We start from the raw sequence: 17,841 nt of genomic DNA on the forward strand, positions 1-17,841 counted from the left end.
ACTATTCACATATACTCTCACACACACAGACCCATCCATGCGTACTATTCACATATAATCACACACACACACAGACCCATCCATGTGTACTATTCACATATACTCACGCACACACAGACCCATCCATGTGTACTATTCACATATACTCACACACACACACACAGACCCATCCATGTGTACTATTCACATATACTCACACACTCACAGACCCATCCATGTGTACTATTCACATATACTCACACACACACAGACCCATCCATGTGTACTATTCACATATACTCTCACACACACAGACCCATCCATGTGTACTATTCACATATACTCACTCACACACAGACCCATCCATGTGTACTATTCACATATACTCTCACACACACAGACCCATCCATGCGTACTATTCACATATAATCACACACACACACAGACCCATCCATGTGTACTATTCACATATACTCTCACACACACAGACCCATCCATGTGTACTATTCACATATACTCTCACACACACAGACCCATCCATGTGTACTATTCACATTTACTCACACACACACAGACCCATCCACGTGTACTATTCACATATACACACACAGACACATCCATGTGTACTATTCACATTTACTCACACACAAACAGACCCATCCATGTGTACTATTCACATATACTCACACACACACAGACACACACAGACACATCCATGTGTACTATTCACATATACTCAGGCACACACACACACACACACACACACACACAAACCCATCCATGTGTACTATTCACATAGACTCACACACACACAGACCCATCCATGTGTACTATTCGGATATACTCACACACACAAACCCATCCATGTGTACTGTTCACATATACTCACACACACACAGACCCATCCATGTGTACTATTCACATATACTCAGACACACACACACACACACAAACCCGTCCATGTGTACTATTCACATATACTCACGCACACACAGACCCATCCATGTGCACTATTCACATATACTCTCACACACACAGACCCATCCATGCGTACTATTCACATATACTCTCACACACACAGACCCATCCATGTGTACTATTCACATATACTCACACACACACAGACCCATCCATGTGTACTATTCACATATACTCACGCACACACAGACCAATCCATGCGTTCTATTCACATATACTCACACTCACACAGACCCATCCATGTGTACTATTCACATATACTGACGCACACACAGACCCATCCATGTGTACTATTCACATATACTCACACACACACACAGACCCATCCATGTGTACTATTCACATATACTCACACACTCACAGACCCATCCATGTGCACTATTCACATATAATCACACACACACACAGACCCATCCATGTGTACTATTCACATATACTCTCACACACACAGACCCATCCATGTGTACTATTCACATATACTCACTCACACACAGACCCATCCATGTGTACTATTCACATATACTCTCACACACACAGACCCATCCATGTGTACTATTCACATTTACTCACACAAACACAGACCCATCCATGTGTACTATTCACATATACACACAGACACATCCATGTGTACTATTCACATTTACTCACACACAAACAGACCCATCCATGTGAACTATTCACATATACTCACACACACACACACACACACACACACACACAAACCCATCCATGTGTACTATTCACATAGACTCACACACACACAGATCCATCCATGTGTACTATTCGGATATACTCACACACACAAACCCATCCATGTGTACTGTTCACATATACTCACACACACACAGACCCATCCATGTGTACTATTCACATATACTCAGACACACACACACACACACACAAACCCGTCCTTGTGTACTATTCACATATACTCACGCACACACAGACCCATCCATGTGCACTATTCACATATACTCTCACACACACAGACCCATCCATGCGTACTATTCACAAATACTCTCACACACACAGACCCATCCATGTGTACTATTCACATATACTCACACACACACAGACACATCCATGTGTACTATTCACATATACTCACGCACACACAGACCCATCCATGCGTTCTATTCACATATACTCACACTCACACAGACCCATCCATGTGTACTATTCACATATACTCACGCACACACAGACCCATCCATGTGTACTATTCACATATACTCACACACACACACACAGACCCATCCATGTGTACTATTCACATATACTCACACAGACACATCCATGTGTACTATTCACATTTACTCACACACAAACAGACCCATCCATGTGTACTATTCACATATACTCACACACACACAGACACACACAGACACATCCATGTGTACTATTCACATATACTCAGGCACACACACACACACACACACACACACACACACAAACCCATCCATGTGTACTATTCACATAGACTCACACACACACAGACCCATCCATGTGTACTATTCGGATATACTCACACACACAAACCCATCCATGTGTACTGTTCACATATACTCACACACACACAGACCCATCCATGTGTACTATTCACATATACTCAGACACACACACACACACACACAAACCCGTCCATGTGTACTATTCACATATACTCACGCACACACAGACCCATCCATGTGCACTATTCACATATACTCTCACACACACAGACCCATCCATGCGTACTATTCACATATACTCTCACACACACAGACCCATCCATGTGTACTATTCACATATACTCACACACACACAGACCCATCCATGTGTACTATTCACATATACTCACGCACACACAGACCCATCCATGCGTTCTATTCACATATACTCACACTCACACAGACCCATCCATGTGTACTATTCACATATACTGACGCACACACAGACCCATCCATGTGTACTATTCACATATACTCACACACACACACAGACCCATCCATGTGTACTATTCACATATACTCACACACTCACAGACCCATCCATGTGCACTATTCACATATAATCACACACACACACAGACCCATCCATGTGTACTATTCACATATACTCTCACACACACAGACCCATCCATGTGTACTATTCACATATACTCACTCACACACAGACCCATCCATGTGTACTATTCACATATACTCTCACACACACAGACCCATCCATGTGTACTATTCACATTTACTCACACACACACAGACCCATCCATGTGTACTATTCACATATACACACAGACACATCCATGTGTACTATTCACATTTACTCACACACAAACAGACCCATCCATGTGAACTATTCACATATACTCACACACACACACACACACACACACAAACCCATCCATGTGTACTATTCACATAGACTCACACACACACAGATCCATCCATGTGTACTATTCGGATATACTCACACACACAAACCCATCCATGTGTACTGTTCACATATACTCACACACACACAGACCCATCCATGTGTACTATTCACATATACTCAGACACACACACACACACACACAAACCCGTCCTTGTGTACTATTCACATATACTCACGCACACACAGACCCATCCATGTGCACTATTCACATATACTCTCACACACACAGACCCATCCATGCGTACTATTCACAAATACTCTCACACACACAGACCCATCCATGTGTACTATTCACATATACTCACACACACACAGACACATCCATGTGTACTATTCACATATACTCACGCACACACAGACCCATCCATGCGTTCTATTCACATATACTCACACTCACACAGACCCATCCATGTGTACTATTCACATATACTCACGCACACACAGACCCATCCATGTGTACTATTCACATATACTCACACACACACACACAGACCCATCCATGTGTACTATTCACATATACTCACACACTCACAGACCCATCCATGTGTACTATTCACATATAATCACGCACACACAGACCCATCCATGTGTACTATTCACATATACTCTCACACACACAGACCCATCCATGTGTACTATTCACATATACTCACTCACACACAGACCCATCCATGTGTACTATTCACATATACTCACTCACACACAGACCCATCCATGTGTACTATTCACATATACTCACTCACACACAGACCCATCCATGTGTACTATTCACATGTACACACACACACACACAGACCCATCCATGTGTACTATTCACATGTACTCTCACACACACAGACCCATCCATGTGTACTATTCACATATACTCTCACACACACAGACCCATCCACGTGTACTATTCACATATAATCACACACACACAGACCCATCCATGTGTACTATTCACATATACTCTCACACACACAGACCCATCCATGTGTACTATTCACATATACTCTCACACACACACAGACCCATCCATGCGTACTATTCACATATACTCTCACACACACAAACCCATCCATGCGTACTATTCACATATACTCTCACACACACAGACCCATCCATGTGTACTATTCACATATAATCACACACACACAGACCCATCCATGTGTACTATTCACATATACTCACACACACACAGACCCATCCATGTGTACTATTCACATATACTCTCACACACACAGACCCATCCATGTGTACTATTCACATGTACACACACACACACAGACCCATCCATGTGTACTATTCACATATACTCTCACACACACAGACCCATCCATGTGTACTATTCACATATACTCACACACACACAGACCCATCCATGTGTACTATTCACATATGCTCTCACACACACAGACCCATCCATGTGTACTATTCACATAAACTCACACACACACACAGACCAATCCATGTGTACTATTCACATATACTCACACACACACAGACCCATCCATGTGTACTATTCACATATACTCACACACACAGACAGACCCATCCATGTGTACTATTCACATATACTCACACACACACAGACCCATCCATGTGTACTATTCACATATACTCACACACACACACAGACCCATCCATGTGCACTATTCACATATACTCACACACACACAGACCCATCCATGCGTACTATTCACATATAATCATACACACACAGACCCATCCATGTGTACTATTCACATATACTCACACACACACAGACCCATCCATGCGTACTATTCACATATACTCTCACACACACACAGACCCATCCATGTGTACTATTCACATATACACACACACACACAGACCCATCCATGTGTACTATTCACATATACTCACACACACACAGACCCATCCATGCGTACTATTCACATATACTCTCACACACACACACACACAGACCCATCCATGTGTACTATTCACATATACTCACACAAACACAGACCCATCCATGTGTACTATTCACATATACTCACACACACACAGACCCATCCATGTGTACTATTCACATATACTCTCACACACACAGACCCATCCATGTGTACTATTCACATATACTCTCACACACACACACAGACCCATCCATGTGTACTATTCACATATACTCACACACACACACAGACCCATCCATGTGCACTATTCACATATACTCACACACACACACAGACCCATCCATGTGTACTATTCACATATACTCACACACACACACAGACCCATCCATGTGTACTATTCACATATACACACACACACAGACCCATCCATGTGTACTATTCACATATACTCACACACACACACAGACCCATCCATGTGTACTATTCACATATACTCTCACACACACAGACCCATCCATGTGTACTATTCACATATACTCACTCACACACAGACCCATCCATGTGTACTATTCACATATACTCTCACACACACAGACCCATCCATGTGTACTATTCACATTTACTCACACACACACAGACCCATCCACGTGTACTATTCACATATACACACACAGACACATCCATGTGTACTATTCACATTTACTCACACACAAACAGACCCATCCATGTGTACTATTCACATATACTCACACACACACAGACACACACAGACACATCCATGTGTACTATTCACATATACTCAGGCACACACACACACACACACACACACACACACAAACCCATCCATGTGTACTATTCACATAGACTCACACACACACAGACCCATCCATGTGTAGTATTCGGATATACTCACACACACAAACCCATCCATGTGTACTGTTCACATATACTCACACACACACAGACCCATCCATGTGTACTATTCACATATACTCAGACACACACACACACACACACAAACCCGTCCATGTGTACTGTTCACATATACTCACGCACACACAGACCCATCCATGTGCACTATTCACATATACTCTCACACACACAGACCCATCCATGCGTACTATTCACATATACTCTCACACACACAGACCCATCCATGTGTACTATTCACATATACTCACACACACACAGACCCATCCATGTGTACTATTCACATATACTCACGCACACACAGACCCATCCATGCGTTCTATTCACATATACTCACACTCACACAGACCCATCCATGTGTACTATTCACATATAATCACACACACACACAGACCCATCCATGTGTACTATTCACATATACTCTCACACACACAGACCCATCCATGTGTACTATTCACATATACGCACTCACACACAGACCCATCCATGTGTACTATTCACATATACTCACTCACACACAGACCCATCCATGTGTACTATTCACATGTACACACACACACACAGACCCAGCCATGTGTACTATTCACATATACTCTCACACACACAGACCCATCCATGTGTACTATTCACATATACTCTCACACACACAGACCCATCCATGCGTACTATTCACATATAATCACACACACACACAGACCCATCCATGTGTACTATTCACATATACTCACACACACACAGACCCATCCATGTGTACTATTCACATATACTCACACACACACACACAGACCCATCCATGTGTACTATTCACATATACTCACACACTCACAGACCCATCCATGTGTACTATTCACATAGAATCACACACACACACAGACCCATCCATGTGTACTATTCACATATACTCTCACACACACAGACCCATCCATGTGTACTATTCACATATACTCACTCACACACAGACCCATCCATGTGTACTATTCACATATACTCTCACACACACAGACCCATCCATGCGTACTATTCACATATAATCACACACACACACAGACCCATCCATGTGTACTATTCACATATACTCTCACACACACAGACCCATCCATGTGTACTATTCACATATACTCTCACACACACAGACCCATCCATGTGTACTATTCACATTTACTCACACACACACAGACCCATCCACGTGTACTATTCACATATACACACACAGACACATCCATGTGTACTATTCACATTTACTCACACACAAACAGACCCATCCATGTGTACTATTCACATATACTCACACACACACAGACACACACAGACACATCCATGTGTACTATTCACATATACTCAGGCACACACACACACACACACACACACACACACACACACACAAACCCATCCATGTGTACTATTCACATAGACTCACACACACACAGACCCATCCATGTGTACTATTCGGATATACTCACACACACAAACCCATCCATGTGTACTGTTCACATATACTCACACACACACAGACCCATCCATGTGTACTATTCACATATACTCAGACACACACACACACACACACAAACCCGTCCATGTGTACTATTCACATATACTCACGCACACACAGACCCATCCATGTGCACTATTCACATATACTCTCACACACACAGACCCATCCATGCGTACTATTCACATATACTCTCACACACACAGACCCATCCATGTGTACTATTCACATATACTCACACACACACAGACCCATCCATGTGTACTATTCACATATACTCACGCACACACAGACCCATCCATGCGTTCTATTCACATATACTCACACTCACACAGACCCATCCATGTGTACTATTCACATATAATCACACACACACACAGACCCATCCATGTGTACTATTCACATATACTCTCACACACACAGACCCATCCATGTGTACTATTCACATATACGCACTCACACACAGACCCATCCATGTGTACTATTCACATATACTCACTCACACACAGACCCATCCATGTGTACTATTCACATGTACACACACACACACAGACCCATCCATGTGTACTATTCACATATACTCTCACACACACAGACCCATCCATGTGTACTATTCACATATACTCTCACACACACAGACCCATCCATGCGTACTATTCACATATAATCACACACACACAGACCCATCCATGTGTACTATTCACATATACTCACGCACACACAGACCCATCCATGTGTACTATTCACATATACTCACACACACACACACAGACCCATCCATGTGTACTATTCACATATACTCACACACTCACAGACCCATCCATGTGTACTATTCACATAGAATCACACACACACAGACCCATCCATGTGTACTATTCACATATACTCTCACACACACAGACCCATCCATGTGTACTATTCACATATACGCACTCACACACAGACCCATCCATGTGTACTATTCACATATACTCACTCACACACAGACCCATCCATGTGTACTATTCACATGTACACACACACACAGACCCATCCATGCGTACTATTCACATATACTCTCACACACACAGACCCATCCATGTGTACTATTCACATATACTCTCACACACACAGACCCATCCATGCGTACTATTCACATATAATCACACACACACAGACCCATCCATGTGTACTATTCACATATACTCACACACACACAGACCCATCCATGTGTACTATTCACATATACTCTCACACACACACAGACCCATCCATGCGTACTATTCACATATAATCACACACACACACACACAGACCCATCCATGCGTACTATTCACATATACTCACACACACACAGACCCATCCATGTGTACTATTCACATATAATCACACACACACAGACCCATCCATGTGTACTATTCACATATACTCACACGCACACAGACCCATCCATGTGTACGATTCACATATACTCTCACACACAGAGACCCATCCATGTGTACTATTCACATGTACACACACACACACAGACCCATCCATGTGTACTATTCACATATACTCTCACACACACAGACCCATCCATGTGTACTATTCACATATACTCACACACACACACACAGACCCATCCATGTGTACTATTCACATATACTCACACAGACACATCCATGTGTACTATTCACATTTACTCACACACAAACAGACCCATCCATGTGTACTATTCACATATACTCACACACACACAGACACACACAGACACATCCATGTGTACTATTCACATATACTCAGGCACACACACACACACACACACACACACACACAAACCCATCCATGTGTACTATTCACATAGACTCACACACACACAGACCCATCCATGTGTACTATTCGGATATACTCACACACACAAACCCATCCATGTGTACTGTTCACATATACTCACACACACACAGACCCATCCATGTGTACTATTCACATATACTCAGACACACACACACACACACACAAACCCGTCCATGTGTACTATTCACATATACTCACGCACACACAGACCCATCCATGTGCACTATTCACATATACTCTCACACACACAGACCCATCCATGCGTACTATTCACATATACTCTCACACACACAGACCCATCCATGTGTACTATTCACATATACTCACACACACACAGACCCATCCATGTGTACTATTCACATATACTCACGCACACACAGACCCATCCATGCGTTCTATTCACATATACTCACACTCACACAGACCCATCCATGTGTACTATTCACATATACTGACGCACACACAGACCCATCCATGTGTACTATTCACATATACTCACACACACACACAGACCCATCCATGTGTACTATTCACATATACTCACACACACACAGACCCATCCATGTGCACTATTCACATATAATCACACACACACACAGACCCATCCATGTGTACTATTCACATATACTCTCACACACACAGACCCATCCATGTGTACTATTCACATATACTCACTCACACACAGACCCATCCATGTGTACTATTCACATATACTCTCACACACACAGACCCATCCATGTGTACTATTCACATTTACTCACACACACACAGACCCATCCATGTGTACTATTCACATATACACACAGACACATCCATGTGTACTATTCACATTTACTCACACACAAACAGACCCATCCATGTGAACTATTCACATATACTCACACACACACACACACACACACACAAACCCATCCATGTGTACTATTCACATAGACTCACACACACACAGATCCATCCATGTGTACTATTCGGATATACTCACACACACAAACCCATCCATGTGTACTGTTCACATATACTCACACACACACAGACCCATCCATGTGTACTATTCACATATACTCAGACACACACACACACACACACAAACCCGTCCTTGTGTACTATTCACATATACTCACGCACACACAGACCCATCCATGTGCACTATTCACATATACTCTCACACACACAGACCCATCCATGCGTACTATTCACAAATACTCTCACACACACAGACCCATCCATGTGTACTATTCACATATACTCACACACACACAGACACATCCATGTGTACTATTCACATATACTCACGCACACACAGACCCATCCATGCGTTCTATTCACATATACTCACACTCACACAGACCCATCCATGTGTACTATTCACATATACTCACGCACACACAGACCCATCCATGTGTACTATTCACATATACTCACACACACACACACAGACCCATCCATGTGTACTATTCACATATACTCACACACTCACAGACCCATCCATGTGTACTATTCACATATAATCACGCACACACAGACCCATCCATGTGTACTATTCACATATACTCTCACACACACAGACCCATCCATGTGTACTATTCACATATACTCACTCACACACAGACCCATCCATGTGTACTATTCACATATACTCACTCACACACAGACCCATCCATGTGTACTATTCACATATACTCACTCACACACAGACCCATCCATGTGTACTATTCACATGTACACACACACACACACAGACCCATCCATGTGTACTATTCACATGTACTCTCACACACACAGACCCATCCATGTGTACTATTCACATATACTCTCACACACACAGACCCATCCACGTGTACTATTCACATATAATCACACACACACAGACCCATCCATGTGTACTATTCACATATACTCTCACACACACAGACCCATCCATGTGTACTATTCACATATACTCTCACACACACACAGACCCATCCATGCGTACTATTCACATATACTCTCACACACACAAACCCATCCATGCGTACTATTCACATATACTCTCACACACACAGACCCATCCATGTGTACTATTCACATATACTCACACACACACACACAGACCCATCCATGTGTACTATTCACATATACTCACACACTCACAGACCCATCCATGTGTACTATTCACATAGAATCACACACACACAGACCCAGCCATGTGTACTATTCACATATACTCTCACACACACAGACCCATCCATGTGTACTATTCACATATACTCTCACACACACAGACCCATCCATGCGTACTATTCACATATAATCACACACACACACAGACCCATCCATGTGTACTATTCACATATACTCACGCACACACAGACCCATCCATGTGTACTATTCACATATACTCACACACACACACACAGACCCATCCATGTGTACTATTCACATATACTCACACACTCACAGACCCATCCATGTGTACTATTCACATAGAATCACACACACACACAGACCCATCCATGTGTACTATTCACATATACTCTCACACACACAGACCCATCCATGTGTACTATTCACATATACTCACTCACACACAGACCCATCCATGTGTACTATTCACATATACTCTCACACACACAGACCCATCCATGCGTACTATTCACATATAATCACACACACACACAGACCCATCCATGTGTACTATTCACATATACTCTCACACACACAGACCCATCCATGTGTACTATTCACATATACTCTCACACACACAGACCCATCCATGTGTACTATTCACATTTACTCACACACACACAGACCCATCCACGTGTACTATTCACATATACACACACAGACACATCCATGTGTACTATTCACATTTACTCACACACAAACAGACCCATCCATGTGTACTATTCACATATACTCACACACACACAGACACACACAGACACATCCATGTGTACTATTCACATATACTCAGGCACACACACACACACACACACACACACACACACACACACAAACCCATCCATGTGTACTATTCACATAGACTCACACACACACAGACCCATCCATGTGTACTATTCGGATATACTCACACACACAAACCCATCCATGTGTACTGTTCACATATACTCACACACACACAGACCCATCCATGTGTACTATTCACATATACTCAGACACACACACACACACACACAAACCCGTCCATGTGTACTATTCACATATACTCACGCACACACAGACCCATCCATGTGCACTATTCACATATACTCTCACACACACAGACCCATCCATGCGTACTATTCACATATACTCTCACACACACAGACCCATCCATGTGTACTATTCACATATACTCACACACACACAGACCCATCCATGTGTACTATTCACATATACTCACGCACACACAGACCCATCCATGTGTACTATTCACATATACTCACACACACACAGACCCATCCATGTGTACTATTCACATATAATCACACACACACACAGACCCATCCATGTGTACTATTCACATATACTCACACACACACAGACCCATCCATGTGTACTATTCACATATACTCACTCACACACAGACCCATCCATGTGTACTATTCACATATACTCACTCACACACAGACCCATCCATGTGTACTATTCACATGTACACACACACACACAGACCCATCCATGTGTACTATTCACATATACTCTCACACACACAGACCCATCCATGTGTACTATTCACATATACTCTCACACACACAGACCCATCCATGCGTACTATTCACATATAATCACACACACACAGACCCATCCATGTGTACTATTCACATATACTCACGCACACACAGACCCATCCATGTGTACTATTCACATATACTCACACACACACACACAGACCCATCCATGTGTACTATTCACATATACTCACACACTCACAGACCCATCCATGTGTACTATTCACATAGAATCACACACACACAGACCCATCCATGTGTACTATTCACATATACTCTCACACACACAGACCCATCCATGTGTACTATTCACATATACGCACTCACACACAGACCCATCCATGTGTACTATTCACATATACTCACTCACACACAGACCCATCCATGTGTACTATTCACATGTACACACACACACAGACCCATCCATGCGTACTATTCACATATACTCTCACACACACAGACCCATCCATGTGTACTATTCACATATACTCTCACACACACAGACCCATCCATGCGTACTATTCACATATAATCACACACACACAGACCCATCCATGTGTACTATTCACATATACTCACACACACACAGACCCATCCATGTGTACTATTCACATATACTCTCACACACACACAGACCCATCCATGCGTACTATTCACATATAATCACACACACACACACACAGACCCATCCATGCGTACTATTCACATATACTCACACACACACAGACCCATCCATGTGTACTATTCACATATAATCACACACACACAGACCCATCCATGTGTACTATTCACATATACTCACACGCACACAGACCCATCCATGTGTACGATTCACATATACTCTCACACACAGAGACCCATCCATGTGTACTATTCACATGTACACACACACACACAGACCCATCCATGTGTACTATTCACATATACTCTCACACACACAGACCCATCCATGTGTACTATTCACATATACTCACACACACACAGACCCATCCATGTGTACTATTCACATATACTCTCACACACACAGACCCATCCATGTGTACTATTCACATAAACTCACACACACACGGACCAATCCATGTGTACTATTCACATATACTCACACACACACAGACCCATCCATGTGCACTATTCACATATACTCACACACACACACAGACCCATCCATGTGTACTATTCACATATACTCACACACACACACACACACAGACCCATCCATGTGTACTATTCACATATACTCACACACACACAGACCCATCCATGTGTACTATTCACATATACTCACACACACACAGACCCATCCATGTGCACTATTCACATATACTCACACACACACAGACCCATCCATGCGCACTATTCACATATAATCATACACACACAGACCCATCCATGTGTACTATTCACATATACTCACACACACACAGACCCATCCATGCGTACTATTCACATATACTCTCACACACACACAGACCCATCCATGTGTACTATTCACATATACACACACACACACAGACCCATCCATGTGTACTATTCACATATACTCACACACACACAGACCCATCCATGCGTACTATTCACATATACTCTCACACACACACACACAGACCCATCCATGTGTACTATTCACATATACTCACACAAACACAGACCCATCCATGTGTACTATTCACATATACTCACACACACACAGACCCATCCATGTGTACTATTCACATATACTCTCACACACACAGACCCATCCATGTGTACTATTCACATATACTCACACACACACACACACAGACCCATCCATGTGTACTATTCACATATACTCACACACACACAGACCCATCCATGTGCACTATTCACATATACTCACACAAACACAGACCCATCCATGTGTACTATTCACATATACTCACACACACACAGACCCATCCATGTGTACTATTCACATATACTCACACACACACAGACCCATCCATGTGTACTATTCACATATACTCACACACACACACAGACCCATCCATGTGTACTATTCACATATACTCTTACACACACAGACCCATCCATGTGTACTATTCACATATACTCACACACACACAGACCCATCCATGTGTACTATTCACATATACTCTCACACACACAGACCCATCCATGTGTACTATTCGGATATACTCACACACACAAACCCATCCATGTGTACTGTTCACATATACTCACACACACACAGACCCATCCATGTGTACAATTCACATATACTCAGACACACACACACACACACACAAACCCGTCCATGTGTACTATTCACATATACTCACGCACACACAGACCCATCCATGTGCACTATTCACATATACTCTCACACACACAGACCCATCCATGCGTACTATTCACATATACTCTCACACACACAGACCCATCCATGTGTACTATTCACATATACTCACACACACACAGACCCATCCATGTGTACTATTCACATATACTCACGCACACACAGACCCATCCATGCGTTCTATTCACATATACTCACACTCACACAGACCCATCCATGTGTACTATTCACATATACTCACGCACACACAGACCCATCCATGTGTACTATTCACATATACTCACACACACACACACAGACCCATCCATGTGTCCTATTCACATATACTCACACACTCACAAACCCATCCATGTGTACTATTCACATATAATCACACACACACACAGACCCATCCATGTGTACTATTCACATATACTCTCACACACACAGACCCATCCATGTGTACTATTCACATATACTCACTCACACACAGACCCATCCATGTGTACTATTCACATATACTCACTCACACACAGACCCATCCATGTGTACTATTCACATGTACATACACACACACAGACCCATCCATGTGTACTATTCACATATACTCTCACACACACAGACCCATCCATGTGTACTATTCACATATAATCACACACACACAGACCCCATCCATGTGTACTATTCACATATACTCACTCACACACAGACCCATCCATGTGTACTATTCACATGTACACACACACACACAGACCCATCCATGTGTACTATTCACATATACTCACTCACACACAGACCCATCCATGTGTACTATTCACATGTACACACACACACAGACCCATCCATGTGTACTATTCACATATACTCACTCACACACAGACCCATCCATGTGTACTATTCACATATACTCACACACACACACAGACCCATCCATGTGTACTATTCACATATAATCACACATACACACAGACCCATCCATGTGTACTATTCACATATACTCTCATACACACAGACCCATCCATGTGTACTATTCACATATACTCTCACACACACACAGACCCATCCATGCGTACTATTCACATATAATCACACACCCACACACAGACCCATCCATGCGTACTATTCACATATACTCTCACACACACAGACCCATCCATGTGTACTATTCACATATAATCACACACACACGGACCCATCCATGTGTACTATTCACATATACTCACACACACACAGACCCATCCATGTGTACTATTCACATATACTCTCACACACACAGACCCATCCATGTGTCCTATTCACATGTACACACACACACACAGACCCATCCATGTGTACTATTCACATATACTCACTCACACACAGACCCATCCATGTGTACTATTCACATGTACACACACACACAGACCCATCCATGTGTACTATTCACATATACTCACACACACACAGACCCATCCATGTGTACTATTCACATATACTCAAACACACACACAGACCCATCCATGTGTACTATTCACATATAATCACACATACACACAGACCCATCCATGTGTACTATTCACATATACTCTCATACACACAGACCCATCCATGTGTACTATTCACACATACTCTCACACACACACAGACCCATCCATGCGTACTATTCACATATAATCACACACCCACAGACAGACCCATCCATGCGTACTATTCACATATACTCTCACACACACAGACCCATCCATGTGTACTATTCACATATAATCACACACACACGGACCCATCCATGTGTACTATTCACATATACTCACACACACACAGACCCATCCATGTGTACTATTCACATATACTCTCACACACACAGACCCATCCATGTGTACTATTCACATGTACACACACACACACACAGACCCATCCATGTGTACTATTCACATATACTCTCACACACACAGACCCATCCATGTGTACTATTCACATATACTCACACACACAGACCCATCCATGTGTACTATTCACATATACTCTCACACACACAGACCCATCCATGTGTACTATTCACATAAACTCACACACACACACAGACCAATCCATGTGTACTATTCACATATACTCACACACACACAGACCCATCCATGTGCACTATTCACATATACTCACACACACACAGAGACCCATCCATGTGTACTATTCACATATACTCACACACACACAGACCCATCCATGTGTACTATTCACATATACTCACACACACACACAGACCCATCCATGTGCACTATTCACATATACTCACACACACACAGACCCATCCATGCGTACTATTCACATATAATCATACACACACAGACCCATCCATGTGTACTATTCACATATACTCACACACACACAGAC

Source organism: Hemiscyllium ocellatum, chromosome 7 (genome assembly GCF_020745735.1).
Source record: "Hemiscyllium ocellatum isolate sHemOce1 chromosome 7, sHemOce1.pat.X.cur, whole genome shotgun sequence".
In the NCBI taxonomy this organism is placed as follows: Eukaryota; Metazoa; Chordata; class Chondrichthyes; order Orectolobiformes; family Hemiscylliidae; genus Hemiscyllium; species Hemiscyllium ocellatum.